This window comes from Sitophilus oryzae, unplaced genomic scaffold (genome assembly GCF_002938485.1).
Source record: "Sitophilus oryzae breed Bouriz unplaced genomic scaffold, Soryzae_2.0 scaffold_1436_pilon_pilon, whole genome shotgun sequence".
In the NCBI taxonomy this organism is placed as follows: domain Eukaryota; kingdom Metazoa; phylum Arthropoda; class Insecta; order Coleoptera; family Curculionidae; genus Sitophilus; species Sitophilus oryzae.
Window position 1 is genome coordinate 5618779 of NW_022146100.1, and position 21935 is coordinate 5640713.

General features: G+C 31.9%; 1 protein-coding gene across 1 annotated transcript in view; it reads left to right on the forward strand.

The window, feature by feature from the left end:
- The first annotated feature begins 1111 nt into the window (after window positions 1-1111).
- LOC115876535 (paired box pox-meso protein) overlaps window positions 1112-21935 on the forward strand; it is a 68576-nt gene continuing 47752 nt past the window's right edge. The window contains exon 1 of the mRNA XM_030892348.1: window positions 1112-1183. The gene's annotated coding sequence lies outside the window, so the exon portion shown is untranslated. The remainder of the gene's footprint in view (window positions 1184-21935) is intronic.

The window sequence follows — 21935 nt, forward strand, 5'->3', positions numbered from 1 at the left end:
ATTTATTCACGACGTTTTTTATGTAAAAAATGTCTCTTGGTAAAAATCGCTACGAGTAATGGTTTTCGAGATATTCGGAATCGAAATTATTAATACCTGTCACCATTGACATAAATTAAACATATTGACTAAGTAGTTATTAGACTGAAGTCATAATTGTTTTTGTGTCAAAAGTTCAACAGAAACTGTTTTATCATCGAAAAAATTTGAAGAAAAATTTATTATTAATTTTAAAAAAAATCCCAAATTTATCATTTCAGTCAAATAACTATCTATAGAGGTACTCAACACATTAATTTTTTGTCAATAATGACATGTATTGACTGTCCCGTTCTAAATATCTTGAGAACTGTTGTTCATAGCGATTTTTACCAAGAGACATTTTTTACGTAGAAAATCACTAAAATATAAAAGGAAATGTATATTTTTTCCCTAAGTAATTTTATACAGGTACGGGCGAAAAGTTATTACTCTTCAAAACAGTTAAAATACATGTAGGTGGCGCCCCCTACAAAGAGGGAGTCATATTGACATCAAAATCAAATTTCTCATGTCAAAAAACTCCCAGACACCAATTTTCATCCAAAAATTGATGTTACTTCAGAAATTATTTAGAAAAAATCGAAATTAAAATGAAACTTCTATACCCTGTATCTCCGAAACTAAGCATTTTAGGACATACATTTATACGAACTTTTTTACATATTTTTATCTGCAGAATATGCTGCCGAAGTTTCCGGAATACAGTTTGGACCAGCCTGTATATTCATGTATCCACCCCCGGTTTTCAGGACTAGTGTTATAGGACTATTATCTGAAATAAGAAGTAACCATAAATTCACACTTTTTAGGCACCGCTTGTTTAAAGCCATTACCGCCAAATCTGGGCCCATGGATGCCGGCCCTGGCGTCCATCTGCCCGAGCGAGGGGCGGACCTGGAAGGACTCCGGCACGCGACGCCGGCCAAACCGTCTTCCTTCGAGAGCGGCCCGTCGCGGTGGCCCTCAGTAGCCGAGCACCGTGGGGCGCAGGACACCGGGGCCCTTTACGCACCGCCACCGATTAATCGCGCGCCTTAACGCAAAATAACCGATGATGATGATGAATGAAGAAAAAGTTTAGAAACGTGGCCTGTTCGGGGGACACACAGAAGAAAGTTAGAGAACCGAAAAAGGAATTGAGGTGGGTGGAAAAAATATTATTAATAAATAATGTTTATACCTCTGTTGCGGATTTATTTCTGGAGAAAACTGGGTATTTCGCCACAGATATAAACATCTAAAAAAATATGAAGTATTTTTTTTGTCAAATGCTACTGCGTTAGAATCGAAATAAATAATAAGTGATTTTCCGTTCGGATTGCATTTTTTTAATTCGTTTTAATGTAGTTGAGTTGAAAAATAACTAATCTAGCTCCGGTTGTAGTTTCTTGAGTTAGAACATTTATTATAGATCAAAGTATAGGTTTCGTAGTCAAGTTATAATACGTATTACCAAAAATTACATATTGCACCTATAATTAATTTAAATAAAAAATAATAAAAAAGGTTTATCCGAAACTATTGCCGGCAAATATGTGATTTATGGCAGCCGCCAAGGAAAAGTCATATTCGTATAAAAAATCGTCAACACATACCGAATTTTGCCGTATTAGTTAAACCGCTCATGATTTTTGAATCATTCAAATAAAAGGTTACTACAGGAAGTTAAAGTCTTCATTTTTTTTCGATTTATTGTAATGTGCTTTTAGCGATTCATTAAAGGTCTACATATATTTTAATGCATATGGGTTTTCACTGGAATATTTTGCTAAAAAAACATGTGCGCTACTGAGTTTTTTTTTCTTTTTAGTAGCAAATTTGTGTAGGCAATTTAATGTCTATTAAAAGTTGTACCTATATATTTTTAAAAGTTTTGACATGGCAACAATATAATCTGTGACATGGCTGTAACATTATAACCACAGATTACAACTATGCATTTCCGCAGCCATGTTTATGTTTATAGGAATTCTTTTTCATATTTTTTGATGAGAAATAAATGAGTACTTATTTAACATTTTGGCAAATTAATGACATTAAAATTTTTTAAAGGTACTATTAAAAAACTAGATTAAGGCAAATTAATTAAATTGCGTTAATCTCATCAAGTAGACCAAAATCGACAAAATATCAAGAGGCAACTTTTAATCAGTATTTAACGTTTTACACAGTTTTATTAATAAAACGAAAAAAGGCAGTAACGCACATATTTTTTTTTAGAAAAATATTCCAGGTGATAACTCGTATGCACGTCTCTGGTAAATATGTCGAAAGTTTTCTAACATTAAAATATGTATCATTTATAGTAACTTTTACCCTCCAAATTTCATTCTCCATCGCTAAAAGCACTTGGAAGAAAATTATATTAAATCGAAAAAAACAAAGAAACAAAGCAGAATCGGATACCCATGTTGATACGAAAAATAAATCTTATTTTTTCGAGAGACGGCACATGTTTTTTGAAACACCCTGTATAGTAAGAAAAACTACTTATTTTTATAAATTAATGCATTAATTTATTGCGATAGTGTGTAAATTAGCACATGGCACATGTTTTTTGCATAAACTTTTATAAGTGGATATAATAAGTAGGTTGCCTTTTAAGTTTTTACAAAAAGTGAAACAGAAACAAAGTGTTTTATTGCTTTTTGAAATATTCGCCCTTAAGGTTTATCTATTTTTGCGCACGCTCAAACCAATTTTGAAAACATTTTTTCCACTCGGCGAAGCTGATATCGTAGAAAATGGTTTTGAAAGTCTTCATCAGCTTCTTGAGGTAATGAAATTTACTGCCCGCACATTTTTTGTTTAACAGTGACAAGAAAAAGTCATTAGGCGTTAAATTGGGTGAATATGGGTAATGAGACATTAATTCCATGTTTTTCTCCTTCAAATATTCAGTTGTTTGACGTGCTTTGTGGGAGCTGGCATTGTCGTGATGACGAATGGTGCGATGTTTTTTGTTCTTTTTCCTTATTTCATCAAAGACCGCTGTCAAACAAATTGTTGATTATTATTGGGCATTAACAATTCTTCGATCATCTAATGGAACAGTTGCGACGTGTCCAGTATAACCGAAGAAACAAGCGATGGAAAAAACTTAAAAGGCAACCTATTTATCAATACTTCAACACTCAAAAAATTATTTTAAAATACCTATATGCTTTCAGACTGAGAAAATTATTCCTTCAAAATTATATTATTATTCCTTAATTTAGAGATTTTTTAAAGAAGTGGAAAAATGGACGATCGCATACCTATATCAAAATAAGTAGATAATAAAATGTATGTTTTAATAAAAATTTTCTAGTGATAATGCCGCAATTAACTACGAAGGATGACTTAATATTACACGGAGAAACTTTAAAAAATGATAAGGAATCACTTGATTTCAAATTGAGTCAAAAGTAATTTAAATATTCAGGGGAAATTAACCGAAACATGTCAGATGCACTGTCTAAACTATTTCCCGCGTAGTATCATTTTATCATGCTCTGTTTTCTTTATGTGTATAAACAATAAATTATTACTAGTACTGAATATTAAAATTTTATTAAAATTAAGGACAACTTAAGGTATGTCGGTTTTTGACTGGTGTTTGTTTGTTACCTGTTTTTTTTGCAGTTTTAATTTAAAAATAGATACAGTTTTTCTCAAATTACTCAAAATTGGCTTGTCCAAAATTGTTCAAATTTGGCAATCAAAATAAGTAGATAATAAAATGTATGTTTCAATAAAAATTTTCTAGTGATAATGCCGCAATTAACTACGCAGGATGATTTAATATTACACGGAGAAACTTTAAAAAATGATAAGGAATCACTTGATTTCAAATTGAGTCAAAAGTAATTTAAATATTCAGGGGAAATTAACCGAAACATGTCAGATGCACTGTCTAAACTATTTCCCGCGTAGTAACTAAATTAACTTTTTTACTTACTAGTAAATTATTACTAGTACTGAATATTAAAATTTTATTAAAATTAAGGACAACTTAAGGTATGTCGGTTTTTGACTGGTGTTTGTTTGTTACCTGTTTTTTTTGCAGTTTTAATTTAAAAATAGATACAGTTTTTCTCAAATTACTCAAAATTGGCTTGTCCAAAATTGTTCAAATTTGGCATGTGTATTTCTCAAACGTAGACCTTTAAAAATCTATTTACCACTTCGCTATAAAATCAGTAGGGGATCCAATTTTTAAACAGTTTAAAATTTGCATGGGATTTCCATGGGATTACCACCCGGTAGAAGTTTATTAGATAGCACATTATTTTCTTATTTCAGAAATATATTACACATCTCCTTTAACAATTATTTTATTAAACAGTTTCGCACTAATTTATTACATATGGCTCTTTTAACAGTATATTTTTATCAAATTAATTTAATCTAAACCATCTAGTGATCTATGTCTTGTATTTTACCGTTGAAAATACCATATGTAATATAAAACAACGAATATCTGCAAAACCGCTAAAAATTTAGGAATATTTTAAATACAAAAAATGCTCATTTTTTAATTCTGCATCTAAAAGAAAACTAATATACAGGGTGTTGCATTTATAAAAATAGAGATATAGTATTTTTTAAGTATTGCAAATTTTGCGATACCATAAAAAACACTCTGTATAGGATTATGTTAATTTTCCTTCTCGGTTTTATTCTGTTATCTTTGGTGTTTAGGAAAATATGGATAAGTGTTAATAAAGTTATATTCACTCCAGTTTTTGACCACTTTTCGGATATAGTGTTTTTTGTATGCATCTGTAACAACATCTGTTTTTCATAATATTTTTGTCAACGACGACAATATTGGACTTCCTCGTACTAATTAGTCAATCGGTATAAAATGTTTTAGAACAAAAAATTATAAAAGACTGCCTGTGAAAAGAGAGAAATCAATTCAAGATCGCAATGTTTACGGTTATACTGGAACTGTTGTGAATTTGGTTATTTAAAATGTAACGCCTTATACAGAGTGACCCAATGTTAAACTTTGAAAAACATATTAAAAATAGTGATGAGCAAATGCAAGACCAGCACGTCGGCGTCGTCAGCAGATAACGAAAACATAACGATGCAACGATGAGCATTTTTTTATTGTAAGATATTAGTTTTCTCTTAATTTGTTTTCAATAACACAATGCAGTTGCACTTGCGACAGCAACATCATTAATACCCTTTATATGAAGTATCAAATAACAGTAGGGTGTAAGAATCACCAACACCCTATCCATATGGGACGAAGACACGGTCCATAAGCCACCCCATGTGCGGCAAACCAAACCCTAACTATATCATTGAAATGCTAATACAAGTTACCTATAAATAAACCAAAATTGTTTTCAGCAAGAGACTAGATTTTAATACAGCACGATCATCTTAATTTGGACTGATTATAGCTTGTAAGTAGTTAAATATATTTAATGAAAATATATGTTTTTATTATTATCCAAAATTGAATTTAGATAAAGAAAAATATTTGTATTAAAAATTAAGGAAACAGAAAATTAATAATTCATTTAACAATAAGAATAGTTATATTTCGTAAAATCCGAAAAAATAGTCTTTGAAAAAAATATTAAAATTAATGTAGCACAATCTAACGCCAACCAGCATCTCAGTGGTTTCCAGCTCTGAAATCCGAACAAAATCCATACTTCAAAAAGTAAATAACAAGTTTTTATGTAAATTTTGTCTAACTAGTGAATCAAAACTAGAGAGTCAGAGTTGTCCGTCATTTTAATTCGCAGGGAAATTGTATTTTATGTCATTGTATGGGGGGGGGGGGATGTCGTTTGTTCTAAAACATTTCCTGATTCTCTGGACAGACGGACAGAACTTAAAGGGGAAATTAGGGACCGTTGAAAAAATGTTAAGTATCCTCTTTTGCCTTTGTCAGCAGTATTAGATTTGCACAAGTGACATTTCATTACAGTTATCAATTTCAATGAGCATTTTGTTAGTTTATACACTTTTGTTTTGGTAAATGCTTAATAATATAATTAAATACTAGCGTGTACCAGCGACTTCGTTCGCGTCGAATTAATCATTTGTAATGGTGATGATAAGGCAAAGCAATAATTTCCATTAACATACAAACTGGATAACATTTTCTCACATTTATGTCAGCATGAGAAAAAACAATATGGCGATATTATTATATAACTTGGTAATATTTGAGGGGTAGTTTCTTCTCGTTGGAATTTGACTTTCGAAAAATCTGTTTGCCAAAAATAAGCTTTTTACGTCTTTTAAGCAGAATCGTGGTTAAGAAATTACCCAACTTTTTGGAACACCCTGTATGATTTTTTAAAAAATTTCAAAATATGTAGCCATAATTATTGTCCAAGCGTTTTCCCGAGAGACTAACCGTTTTTTAAATAACAAATATTGTAATATTTGAGGGGCGTTTTCACCCTCTTGGAATTTGAGATTCGAGAAACTCCTCCTTATCGAACCTCTACACCCCACAGTAAATCTGTTTGCTAAAAATCAGCTTTAAACGTCAAGCAGTTTAAGCAGAATCGTGATTACTCAATGGTCATATTTTATGAAACACCCTGTATAAATTTATAAAAAATCTAAAAATATGTCAAACAACAAAATAAAATATACGTGTTTAAGAGTTTTTCCGAAAAACTCACCGGTTTTTAAATAAAAAATATTTTAATATTTGAGGGATAGTTTCACCCCTTAGAATTCGAGTTTCGAAAATCCCTTCTTATCGAACCTCTACACCCTAAAGTCAATCTGTTTTCCAAAAATCAGCTTTTACGTCAAGCGCTTTAAGCAGGATCATGATTAATCAACGACCAGATTTTTCGAAACACCCTGTATACATTTTTAAAAAAATCTTAAAATATGTAAAAACAAAATAAAAATATACGTGTTTAAGCGTTTTTCGGAAACTTGACCGCTTTTTAAATCAAAATATTGTAATATTTGAGGGGTGGTTTCACCCTCTTGGAACTGGAATTTCGAAAAATTTCTTCTTATCGAACCTCTACACCCTAGAATCAACCTGTATGCCAAAATCGAGCTTCTTACGTTGAGTGGTTTGAGCAGGATCGTGATTAATCAGTATGTCAGTCACTTAAGGATTTTATATATTAGTGTAGATTACAAATCAATTTACCCGTTGCATATATAATCAACATTAGCTAAAGTCTGCCCTTTAATTTTTAACTCTATGGTTTGCCCAATGGATCAGGGAAGATTTTGACAGGTCACATTCCAAAAATGACAGAAAATACAATTTACTTGTAGTAGGTATGCGATACCGTAACAATGAAAATATTGAACAGAGTTAAGTTCTTTTTATGGATAGATTTCACGGACATTTTTTCTTATTCCGGACGGAGTGCTTCAGACTTAAAAATTCGGGCATGTCCGGGGAAATTCAGACATATGGAATATAGATGAGTAGGCCCGGATGGATGCGAATCAACAGACATCTCGGATGTATGTAGATTTGTAGATTCTACTGAATATCGACCCCTATCCGCTGAAGACATTGCTGACCTACCGGCCACGTCGCGTCGGGCTCGTCGTCAGCAGATATCGAAAACATAAGGATGTAGCGAAATAAATCAGTATTATCCTTGATTAGTTAGGTTAGAGAGGTTAGAGTTAGGTTATATTGGAATAAAGTGAGAATTATAAATGTTGCAGAACGGGGGCAATAGTATCGAAATTATTTTGTATCATTTGAAATTTATCTCTAGACTGTTGTTACTTTATTGGCAAATTCTTAATTATGGAATATGTCATGATTGTACAGGGTTCGTGAAATAAATCAGCAGACGAGGACTAGGTTCAAATTGAGTTTTATTTTTTTTGTAAAAAGATGCCATTTTATACCTTAACAAATACTATTTGTTAAATGCCGATCATTTTGCTTCTAGCATGAAGCAATCTCTGTGCAGCAGAGTTGATGGAAGGCTGTAATTTTATCTCGAGTATCTTTTATTAGAATGTAAAGTTTGTAATGCTTTGTCTCATATTCATAAATTTGAACCTTAAGGTACCTCTACCAAATAAATACAACAGCTAAGATCAGGTGTTAAGGATTTGGCAAAATGCAAAGATCAGATTTCCCTAACTGACGATAAAACTTCTGAACACGGGTTGCTTCATGCAAAACAAAACTTAGTTAAATTAAAATTAAAGGTTAGGATGTTATAGATTCGACAGATGGACCTGGATGTGGGTCCATGAGGGTTCATGTAACTCCTGATCCGACTCTTAAAATACCGGATCTACCCATTTCTAAGACTATCTACATAGTGAGCGATGCATCGCGGCGAGCATCGCATCGGTACCCTAATATAAAATCATTACTTGTACAGAAATTTGCCTAACCAACAAAAAACACCTAACGATTCTGGGAGTAGATGAATATTCAACCGTTTATCAGAAGCAGAAGAAATTATATTTAAAATGTCTGAAACTATAGTTCATATCAAATAAACTTTTACTCACGTGATTAAGCTTGACCGGCACAGCGTTGCCCACTTTTACATATTTTCTTTTAATCAATATATTTTAGGAAACAAAAATAAATTAATTGTAAATATATAAACAGTTATGTCAACAAAATTCACCTTCTTAACAGCACTTAAGGGACATATTACTAGGGCCATTACTACCGCAGTTAGTCAGCCCATGCCCATGTCCATGGTTGGCAACAATGAATTTAAAAATCGCGTCCTCGATTACGTAACTAAAAGTTTAATTGATATCAAATATAGATTTATTTTATTTTAGATTATAAATTCAAAGGCTTTCCCCATTTTTTCCAGAAGTTCCAGCTTTTTTTTAATTAAAAGCATTATGCAAGCAAGTAATTTATTTTCATTCTTTAGTTATAAAAAATAAAACAAAAAAAAAATATGTCGCTTTTACTTCAACATTTGAAAAGGTTTTATAAAAAATTCACAGTCCTTTACAAAGATGCAATCGGGGGGGGGGGCATTGAAAATGATGAATAAAAACGTAAAAATATGATTAGTGTTAATATGAGTGTATTACATACATATGTTTAAATAACGAACTTAACAAAAAACAACAGATTTAAAGATTCACTGAAAAAGTAGTAATGTAGTAATGTTAACATTAAATAAAACATTATCAATAATAATTATGCGATCGCACCTATCCCTAAAACAAACAAGCAAAAAAACAAAATAACATACAAAACATCAGGTTAATATGATGATTCTTACGGAAAGTTACACTTTACGATATATTTTTTTAACTGTTAAAGGCAAACCCCATTTAAACACAAAACTTTTTAATACCTACTACTGTATCTAAAAGACATTTTTTTTAAATTACTAAATTCTTAGCCACGCTTCTGTTTTTCTTGGCTGTTGTGCGTCACGTCACAGATTAACAGGCCCACGTTTGCACCACAAGGCGATGCTGTAGACCACTAGGTAGACCGGTCGTAGAAATTTATGTTATACAACTTGTAGTCAATATACACAAATATTATCAAAAGCTTTTTTTCTTTTAAAATGTGTTCAGATTTTGTAAAAACTATAAGTCAAAATCGCAAAACTTAAATTTGATATGAGTTTCTTAGTTTTTAACTAATATAGTTGCGAATTACAAAAATTCCTTTTCAATGAAAATTAATCAGTTAAATAAAATAATTTAATAAATTACTAGCTTTTTCCCGCGACTACGTTCGCGTTATACCTCGAATCGTTCATGCATTGATTTAAATGATTTTTTACTAATTTATTGAGAGCTAGTTAGCATAGATGTTTTTTATTTTTCATCTCCTTTTTATTTATTAAGAGCACTAATACTCTCTTTATAGTTTATTTTTTATTCTTTGAATGATAATTGAGGAAGATATATTTCGTTATGATGTCACTAAATAAACCCTGGTATAAAATTTTATACTGTCTGGTTTATAATGTTATAGTATTGCATTTTCGTACAGCAAACTTCCATTCCCTTTTCTACTCCCTAAGTGTATAAATTTCATAAATTTGCTTTATCTTTGTGCCAATTTTTATGTGTATAATCCAGAGGTAACCAAGTTTTATATAAATTTTTACTAACTTTATCCATTTGGTTGATGAATTTCAAAAATTTCTTCTAATTCTTTTTGTAGGATTTCAATCTTCTAGACCAAATAGTAAGGAATTTTCATACAACAAACTGTTCCGACATAATTTTACTCTCTAAGAGGATGAATTTCGCTAAAATCGCTTTGTGTAGCTAATTGACTAATGTCGTTTAAACGAACCTTTGTGCTAATATTTATGTATCTAAAGCTGGCGGTATCCCGTAGTAACTCACTCCTAAAATATCTAAAAACTTAATATATAATCTAACTGACACACCACTGACAATGACACATCAATGACAAATAATTTATTTCTGGAGGTAGTGTGTAGTTCTTTTTCAGGTATGTTTTAGTATTTAGTCGTTTTACACAAAGAAATAGCCATTAAGCACTATAAGAATACTTCATAACAAATCTACACATATATACCTTTCATTTAAAAAAAGAATCATCAAGATTGGTGAAGCGGTTTCGGCGGGATGGTTGCAACAAAAAAACCCTTTGAGCTTTTATATATGTATGGATTCATTATTTTTTCAACATATTTTACTTTGCAAATTTTTATAAATATTCAGACTCGCCAATATCGTAGTCCACCGTGTCCAGCCTGTTTAGCCAAACGTAGGCCGATTCCTCTTCGGCGGCGCGCGGTGTCGTCATTGTCGTTGTAGACGCTCATCCGCGCATAGGAACAAGTTGACTGCGTAGCGTATTGCGTATTAATCGATTCTCAAACTTTCCATCTCATGTATAACATGTTACGCAAGTTTATTATTTTAATCTCGATTTTAATAGATAAATATGTGAAATGCCACCTGAATATCTTCCGCCATGACATGGTTTTACTTTTTTGTTATGGTAAAGTGATTTGTATAAACTTTATTCAATAACGTATATTTTCCTCCATTTATGATTTTTTAATTTTAAGCGAAAATTAAGTATAACATTTTAGGAAAAAGAAACACTGTAATATTTCAAAGAATAAGAAAAAAATAGTCTTATTTTGAAAGAAAAATATAGAAAAAACTCTTTCTATAGAAAAAAGTCTTTATACTAACCAGAATCCGGTGACATATAAGCGGTCTCACTGGAAACATTACTTATTAATTCACATAACTTGAAGAATATCTACTTTTAATAATGAACACTTCAGAAATACACCAGTAAAAACATTTATTATTTGAGATTAAAACTCGTATGAAATTATAAATATTAGTTACCTATGTTGTTATAGCTTTTATAGGCCTGTTAAACGACTTAATAAGTTACCTAGCAAAAAAATCTGTGCGCGTACCTACCACTATTGTTACAGGTTAATTTTTTAAAGAAATATGTTACACAAATTAAAATCGCTAAAATTTTAATGGTATTACTTGTGCATTATTGGCCTTATAATGCAATTAATTGGAATTATATCTTCTTTAAATATAATTAGACTTTTTGACGACTTTTAAGCTACCTAGGAAAAAAATCTGTGCACGTACCTACCACTATTGTTACAGGTTAATTCGTTAAACAAATGTGTTACATATTATTCGTGGTATTAGTGGTATTATATTGGAATCAGATTGGCATTAGTGGGGCACTATATGAGAAATTTTGGTATTTAATTTGTATTTTTGGCATTACTTTGGCATTAGTATACAGACATTTGTCAGCGGTTCACTCCTTGTAGATAATAAAAAAGTTTTTAGATAAAATTTGCTTTTTATGTCAGATCATTTCTATGAAAAATTACATTACATTTTTATTAAAGACGCTGGGTAATTAAAGCATTGACTAATAAAGCTTGTCCACTTTAAATAAGGGGTCACGAAATATCCTCCTTGGAGTGTTTGGGTTAAGGGGTGTATAATAAATTAATCCATGTTTTATAATAAAAACCATAAAACATGTATTTGTGAGTAAAATAATGCAATGGTTGGATATCTCTCCTTTATAATTAGGTGACTAAAAATACTCTAAAATAATTAGAAAAAAAATCTAGTAATTATTTAGTAATTACGTCAATATTAATTAATTGACTTTCTAGTCTATTTTATTTTATGTACAAATATATTATTAAACACTTTGTGCCCTCTTATATCGTAAGAGGTTACGAAATATACTCCTGGTTACACCCCTTACAGAAAACGGTATAAGGGGTGCAAATAAATTGTATAATCACTGTTTTTTATAATAAAAACTATAAAACATTTCTTATTTGTGAGATTAAAAAAACAAAACAATGCATTGGTTAAAATAAGTACATTCAATACATGTATTATGTTAGACATTTATATGCCCTGTATATTTTTGTTTAACAAACCAATCAGAAAAAAATCCAAAACCTACCGTTATAGGAGGTATAAGATGATTAAACTTATATAATGACAACTACTTATCGGATAAAAAATTAATTACTACTGTCAGCTACTGTCTAGGTAGAATATACCTAGAGTACCTACACCTACTTATGATGTAGGTAGATTAAAGCTTATTTTGACTTTACGTCTCACTTCGGTGTCACAAGCTGAATTTTTCAGGGATGGAAGTACAGTACATGATATGGGGACCCTTATTCCGAAAGTAGTACAAAATTAGACCGGGTAAAAGGGCAAAAAAAACTTTAAACATGAATAACTCATTTCAATCATGCGAAAATTTGGTTTAAAAATAGACTTTTTTTAATATAACTTTCATTTAACGAAAAACGAAGGCCTAAATGAAAAAAAGAAACAATTTAAAAGTTTCGCTTATGTCTTGACAAGGTATCAAAGCAAACCCCATATTTTTTGCTTTTAAACTAATAAAGATATATAAATAAACAATTAGCGATGTAATGTTTTTTGCGCGCGCTGGCCGACTGCCGCCGCTGCGCCGAGATTTCCTATACCCTTGTATATATGACGTCATGGTGTGGCAAATGTAGCATTTTAATTCGATTTGGGCTCTCTTATATAGGATAACAGAAACATTTTCAATGTTAATATAGTGAAATTTGGTGAAAAAAACTCCCAAAACTGCTACCGCCATCAAAAGCGGAAAAAATCAATTTAAAACATCTAAAATTTATTTAATTTTAATCTGGATTGGAGTGCTTTCTACATTTTCTGCAGATCTTTTTCAATTCAAAGTATTCGATTAATTTATTTTCATCCTTTCTTTTGGTTATAATGAATAATAAAATGTTGTTTCTACTAAATTCTACTCAGTTATCGAAAATTCTTTGTAATCCATTATAAAATCTAGTAAAATTTGGAGAAAAAACATAACATGAAACATATAAAAATTATTCTGTCATTGTCAACAATTAATGATTAATTTTACTTCCGAGCCTAACCTAGCCACATAGCCAAAGTTGATTTGAAATACTAAGCACTCGTAATTAAGTACACTCACCGGCACGAAAAACGGGCACCTTAAAATTTAGATGTATTTTAAAGTTTAATATATTTTGTTCTGCTTCTTCTCGTCCGTTAACTCTCGAAAGAGTATGGTGACATCATGTCTCAATTGCTCGGATCGTTGTTCTCCATCCATCTCTATCTTGAGCGGCTACAGAAGCCTCTTGCAGGCCGTGACCAATAATTTCTTTGGTTTGGTCCACCCAGCGCGTCGGAGATCTTCCTCTTGGTCGTTTGCCATTAATCTTCCCTTCGTTTTGTTCTAGTATGCCGATTTTGATAATTTTTTAAGCAATTTGTAGCTAAATGATTTGACTTTTTAGGATATCTTTCTAAATTAAAAATGAAAGTTTCCATCTGTCATTTATTCGAGGGAAAACAAAGTGTTGATATTTTGATAAGTTTGCTAATGCTATTCATTCTTTTTTCGGCTGCCAGTCAGTCATATTTATTAGTTATTAATAAAAGTGAAACATGAGAATAAAGTGAAACACGAGAATGAAGTGAAACAATTTTACAAAGAATTAAAAGATCTCTTAAAATACACTAAAAAAAATGAAGTCACTATAATACTAGGTGATTTTAACGCTAAGATAGGGAGAGGCAGAGTCGAAAATATTGTTGGCGAGTACGGCTTAGGAGAACGCAATGAACGAGGCGATACATTAATACAATTCTGTCAGGAAGAAAGCTTCATTGTAAAGAATACCTGGTTTAAACTTCCACCCCGAAGACTCTACACTTGGCAGTCACCACAACACAGCAAACCAAATATTGTCAGAAACCAAATAGATTTTATCCTTATTCACGATAGATTTTGGAATGGGATTCATGGTGTCAGGACATATCCCGGTACTGACGTAGGCTCTGACCACAACCCCATTGTAGGAACCTTAGATGTGCGGCTCAAAAAACTTAAAACCAAACGACCTACAATAGTTGATATTACCAAGCTTCGACATTTACCTAAACAATCTGAGGTCAAAGACATAGTAAATCAGAAACTAGCAGCCATCAACACCCACGATTTTGGAAATCGTATAGAGCAAGATTGGGACACCATGAAGAACGCAATTGTCGCCATAGAAAAAGAAGTCATAGGCCCAAAAGAAACAAAAAAGAAAAAAGAATGGATGACCGAGGAAATACTACGGATGATGGATAGGAGAAGATCATACAAGAATAAAGACACATCTATACAAAAAATTAGATAAACAAATAAGAAGTATGATTAAGGATGCAAAGGAACAATGGATGAAAACAATATGTATGGAGGTGGAAGAACTAGAACAAAGACACGACTATTTTGCAATGTATAAGAAAGTCAAAGAATTGACAGGACAAGGAAGACAATGCTTTACAAATAAATTAGTAGGTAATAACAATCAACCTATAATGGAAGCAAATCAAGTTTGCAAGCACTGGGAACAATATGTGGAAGAACTGTTCGCACCGCAAATCCCTAGAGTATTCAACATCAAAAATGGATTTGAAGAGGCACCTGATATCTTAACTTCAGAAGTGGAGAGAGCTATAAGAAATAGTAAAGTAGGAAAAGCCTGCGGCCCGGATGAAGTACATGTTGAAATGCTCAAACTGATAAATGAAGAAAACATTCCTATGCTAACTAGACTGTTAAACCAAATCTACAAAAGCAGTGAGATCCCACAAGATTGGCTGAAGTCAATTTTTGTCCCTATCCCAAAAAATAACACCGCAAAAAGATGCGAACACTTCAGATTAATAAGCCTAATGACTCATGTTTTAAAACTACTTCTTAAAATAATTCAACACAGAATATTCAAAAAATGTGAAATTGATTTAGATGACGGCCAATTTGGCTTTCGAGAAGGAATGGGGACCAGGGAAGCAATCTTTGGCCTGTCTGTTCTCTTACAAAAATGTAGACACCAACAAAAATATGTATACATTTGTTTCATCGACTACGAAAAGGCCTTTGATAAAGTAGAACACACAGTGCTGTTTAACATCTTGCAAGAAAAAGGTCTAGACAAGAACGATATCCATTTCTTAAAAACACTATATTGGAATCAGACAGCATGCATAAGGTTAGGGCAAGACGAGACAGACGAAATACCAGTACAACGTGGAGTTCGTCAGGGATGTGTACTGTCTCCCTTGTTGTTTAATGTATACCCTGGATATATATTCGATAAGGCCCTACAAGATAAAGGCAATGACATAAAAATAAATGGCGTCCCAATTAACAACCTTAGGTATGCAGACGACACCGCGATTATCGCTGACAACCCTGAGGCTCTTCAAAAACTTCTAGACGACATAGTTCGGGCGGGAGATCCATTGGGCCTTAAAATAAACACCGCAAACCCCAAGATAATGGTAGTTAGTAGGAGAAATATTCCACCACCCAACATACGAGTATACGGACAATGCGTAGACACGGTAAATAAGTTCAAATACCTGGGATCCTGGCTAACATCAGACCTTGACCCCGACTTAGAAGTTACATCGCGTATAGAACAAGCTAGGTCAATGTTTAACAAAATGAGAAACCTATTATGTAACCGATCACTCAACATCAACATACGTCTACGTTTTGTCCATTGTTATGTATACTCAATCCTCTTATATGGCTGTGAGACATGGACTATTAAAATAAACACCATGAGACGGTTGGAGGCGTTTGAAATGTGGATCTACAGAAGACTCTTGAAAATACCCTGGACAGATCATGTACGCAATGAAGAGGTTCTTGGGAGGCTTAACAGGGACAGGGAATTAATTGCAAATATAAAAGAACGAAAGACAGCATACCTGGGCCATGTCATGCGCAGTAGCAGAGCAAAGCTTCTGAAGTTGATTATGGAAGGAAAGGTAGAAGGCAGAAGAGGACTTGGGAGACGCAAGCACTCTTGGTTGAAAAACTTACGAGACTGGACTGGACTGAACTCACACGAACTGTTTCGAGCTGCACAGGATAGACAGTGTTTCGCAGCCATTGTTGCCAACCTTCATTAGAAGATGGTACTACAAGAAGAATTAATAAAAGAATAGTTGGTAAAACTATACAGGGTGAGTCTTAAATAAGTGCAAATATTTTCAGGGGTGGTATATTTCGACCCCAGGAACACGTCTATGAGGTTTTTTTTTGCAAAAAAGATGTTAAAAAGATGTTCTTTTAAATTTTCCTGTATCGTTTTATCTGAAAACTTTTTAGAACTTCCTGTTCACCACCAATTTGCTCACGGTATAGTCTCTTAATCTCTTAAGGCACTAAAAGAGATGCAAATACCGAAAAATTGAAGTGGCTCAAATTTTTTTAAAACTAAATCTATTTTTTTAAATTTCCAAACTTTAATAACTCGATTGGACTTATTTGAAACTCGGTAAAGAGAATATATAATATTCTTTTTATTTTATTGAGATCTACCAGCCCTGAAAATATTTGCACTTATAGATATCACCTTGTATAATAAAAATTTTCAAACCGAACAAACAACAGATGATTATTAAAATTATAAGTGTCCCAAAGAAAGACATTTTACAATAGTTATTTTACAAATTGGTGTTTATGTTCAAAAGCAACTGACGATTATACTGATGCAAATTGATTAGTTAGTTATGGAGTCACTAAGGATCTTACGTCACTTTACCTGGAAGATTAACCATATAATTTTTGCTAATCCAATCTTTTTTTGAGCTCTGGTCGGGACCGACCCACCGGGAATTTTCTCGTTTTTCCATATGGCCCATCCACCCCTGTATACAACTTTAAAACACATAAAAAATTTAAGGTGTCCGTTTGAGTGTCTTTTCTATATATTTTGTTATTTTAAGTTCAGAACATTTATGTGTTTGAAGGTATAAATATTATTTGACGTTTTTTTTTATTTTAATGTGCATTTATGTCCAATTGAACATCCCTGAAAATATCGTTGGCCCTTTTTTCAAAAACTATTTTTTTATTTATATCATCAATTTAGTTATGTATAAATATACCTACGTGTCTCTATTTCTACCGTAAACTTTATTTTAATAACTGAATTATTTATAAGTCAGGGGACATGTCAGTCGTCAGCCCCGTATATTTACTTTGCCATCGATGATGTGTCATTTTCCTTTTTTTTTCGAAATACGATTCCAGCCACGAATACGAGAGCGCATTTGTTTATGATTATTATTACGATTATTATAAGGAATTATTATAATGTATGGAGACATCAAGCGAACCTCGTTATACACTGGGTAAACGTTTAAGAATATATGGGTAGATTGTATCTAGATATTGAAATTGAAGGCAAAAATGTACGCCGAATTGAAAATGGGATTATTTTACTTTCAAAAGGTCGTTTAGGGATTCATTTTAATATTTATTTAAATTCATTTATATACAGATTTTTGTAAAGGTAGAGGAGATACCGCTGAATGAAATTCCTAAATATATTTTCAAGTAAATACAGAATTATTCACCACATACGACACGGGGTATTGTAGCTAAACGATTAGATTTTTACAAATTATAAGTTTTGAGTTTGTTGAAGGACTATTACAGCTACAATTTAAAAATATTTTTACAAGATACAGAGTGTACCAAATAAATTAAAAATATTATAGGTGTATTTTTTCTAAACGGAACACCCTGTATATTATTTTATTTTTATATTCTACGATTGAAATAAAGGTAAATTTAGTTAAGGTAAAATTTTAAGGCTTCATTTCTCAAGGGTATGAAACTGTTTAATGCTAAATATTTACTGAAGTTTATTTATTTATCAGATTGTGATTGTGTTGTAATAATAAAAATAATACTACATTATACAGAGTGGAATGGAACACTCAGTATGTTTTACGAGAATTAGATGCACAATTTCATTGTCTATCAAATTGTATAATCCATTTTTACCTATCTCTTGAAGTTTTTGTAGAAAATGCATTTTTCTATAATTTAGACCTCATTTATGATCAATATACCCATGGAATATTGACATTTTACTCCGTGTCGTAAGTGGAATAACCCTCGTATAAATGCCTTTTTGCATTTGTTAACAGAAGATACAATTATTTTAGATATGGAGATTAGTTACTTTTTTCCTACCCAAATCAACCAATTCATTACAATTTTATTGATGCCACCATGGGATCCAACTTAGTCACTTTATTTTGACTGGACAATTGCTCCAGAGATTGTCCACATGAAACTAGAGTAATTTTAGAGTAGATTGACTTGACAAGCTCTATGAGATTCCTAACAATGGAGAGGATGAGACCGCATCTAATAGATCTACTAATCGAAGGAAGAAAGAGGCTGTGGTATATTTTTAAGATTCCTAAATGTTTAAGATAAATCAATATCATGGATAAGTAGAATGTGTAGGAGGGGGGTAATTACCGCGACCTTACACATCTATTGTGTCCCCCTTTCTTCATAATACTGTCTCAGAGCTTTGACAAAGGCCAGTATCTGAGACGGTTTTACAGATGTTAGTTTTCCAACTCCGATATCAGTCGCACAGAAGTTCATGGAACGAATGGTTGTCGTTTCGGCGTACTCAGTGATGAGGTGTTCTGGTGTTCTTCCCCACAGAATCAGCATTCGCCGTTGTTTCTTAGCTTCAATCTATCTTTTTTTTGATGAGGAGGGAAAAAGATTGCATAAGACACACACAGTTGGGTAGTGCGCTATTTCAGCTATAACTCCTATTATAGCCTCTATAGATACCGTTTTGTATGTGCTGCATACCCTAATATTATAGTACAATTCTTTTAAAAGTTCCTCAATATGGCCGACCTAGTTACGAAAATTGGTAATTTTTTTTAATGAAAAATAAGTTGGCGTTAGCGAATTCAGAAATTGATTTACTCTTTGGTTAACAATAACATTTTTCAGGATTGTCAAGTTGACGTTAAAATTAGATTATTCGGTGGTTGTCATAAATAAAAACATAGATTATTGAAATTATTTAATAAGAATAAAGGTATTTTACCGCAGATCCGAAGATATTTTACTTAAAGGTATTTTATAAACTTTTTCAGTGAGAATACTAACTCCCCTGTTTCTTATATTTCAGTTAAAGGAACGTAAAGAAATATAGGAAGTGAATTTTTGTTTTCATATCTGCGAATTCCTAGAATTATCAAGATTATTGAATAATTATATTTGTTTAATAAGTGAAATTAATAGAAGACTTGGAATTAGGATGATGCGTTTCATGTTATAGTTGATAGATCACCCCATTTCTCTTAATTTGTTTTTATTTCAGTACAGTTAATCACAAATTGAATTGATGTATGCAAAAACAGCTATATATTTTCAAACATCTTATTTAAATAGTTCTTTTATATACTGTTAAACTGTATCAACTACAAAGTCTTTAGCAAAAAGTTATAAGGTAATAAATTTTGTAGATATAATTTATGAAAATTTATATATAAAGTGCAATCCTCTGAGAGAAAAAGAAATACTCAAAAACTCATTAAATATACTTTATTAAAAATAACAACATACAAAAACATCCATGCAAACTGTAATAATCAAAACATTATCCACGTTATATCTTTATTAAATTTGTGTTCACACTCCTGTCAGGAAAGCCATAAATGTTTGTTTAAATATTAACTTATTTTAAATTGCCAGAAACACCTCAGAATATGTCACAACCACAGTGAGACGTTGTCTCACTGTGATTCATAGTAAGTGATGCGTCAACTAACACGTATAGGATAAAAAAGAATTATTATTTAAGAATTTTTATATATTAATTATTAGAGTGTACTATACATTGTCCTTCTGCTTATTTATGAAATGACTTTCCTTTCAAATGTGAGGAATACCAATAAAATAAACATAATTTTTGGTTTGGTTTGATGTTTGTGTTTGATATTCTAACTACATCTAGTACAAACCTTAAGTGCTTTTAGTAGCTGTATTTTATATTATTCTTTGTGTATCCTGTAAAGTAAAGAAATATATATTTCAAGAAATATAAAAACAATGCAATAGATATAAAACAGATTCATAAAAACTACTTACAATTATTGTATATATTATATATTTCAATTGTTATTTGATCTTTGGTCCCACTACCAACATTGCCTTATTTAGGTCTTCTCTACTAACTCAACTTTTAAACCTGTTTTAAACCTTCTTTATATTTTAAAACTGATTTACAACAATCTGTAATGCCCGCGCTGTTTCCAGAAATATAAGTTTTAATATATTTATTATCATATACATATTACAAACCCAGGGACGTAGCAAGTCGAACCTGGGCCCTGGTGCAAGACCACGAGCGGGCCCTTTTCTTCATTATAAAAAAACAATGAAAAATGAAATAACACATTTATTGCACAAAAATGTATGGCGAGTAGTAATAAATGTAGTAACACAAATATTAAACTACAAAACTATTGCTTATTTACTAATTTATAGTTATTTCCATGCTGAAAAAAATCTACCTTTCTTGTCTTTTGATTGGCAAACAATGAAATTATTCTATTAAGATCCAAGTTTCTGGCTGTCTCGTTTTTTATTGATAAAATTGCCAAGCTGGATAGTCTGTTTTGCGATTTTATTTCTTAAATAATTCTTAATTAATTTTAAGACTGAAATGACCTCTCGGAAGTTGCTACCGATACAAGAATTGTTAGAAAAAGGATAAAAGCAAAGCAGATTTCTGTGAATGAACTGGAGATCATTTGATCGGAAATAACTAACTTCGCGAAGTCATTAACTGCAATGAAATGTCTGCATTTATCTGATCTTTGAAAACTTGCCTGAAACTTAAATTTCTTGCGAAAATGAATATGATAGATCATTGGAATAAAAGCTGATCAGGTTTTCAGATAGGAGAACCAAATCAGCATCAGAATGATCTCTCAGGATCGAGGGACAAAGTACTTTAAATCTTTCAACTACGCTATTTAACCCTTTGAATCGATTTTCAAGTTGTGATATAACAACGCCTAACGTTATATTAAACACCGACAAACGGAAGTTTTCTTTGGCGTTGAATAGTCGTTCATCACATGATAACTCATCGAATTGTTTTTTCACTTTTTTGAATCCTGTGTTGGAAACTTGGATCAATTCCCCAACCACGAGCTAAATCAGCTGCTTCATTTATAACTTCTTCGAAACTGTTCCTCATTTCTGCAAAATATTTCTGATTTCTGCTGGGCCCCTCCAGGACCCCGGGCCTTGGTGAGCAGCACTTGCACCCCTGTTGCTACGTCCCTGTACAAACCTGAAAATTACTGATACGAGGAAACTTCTCAAAATAATTAGAGACCTTTTTACAAACATCTGGACTATGTAATTTATTTTCACGAATTTGTGGACGAGTCGAACGATGTTTTCTAATACGTTTTTAAGCGTTTTACACATTTTGAATATCTTCCAGCCTATTCCTCAGTTCTTGATAGGTGAAAAGATTATTTATAAC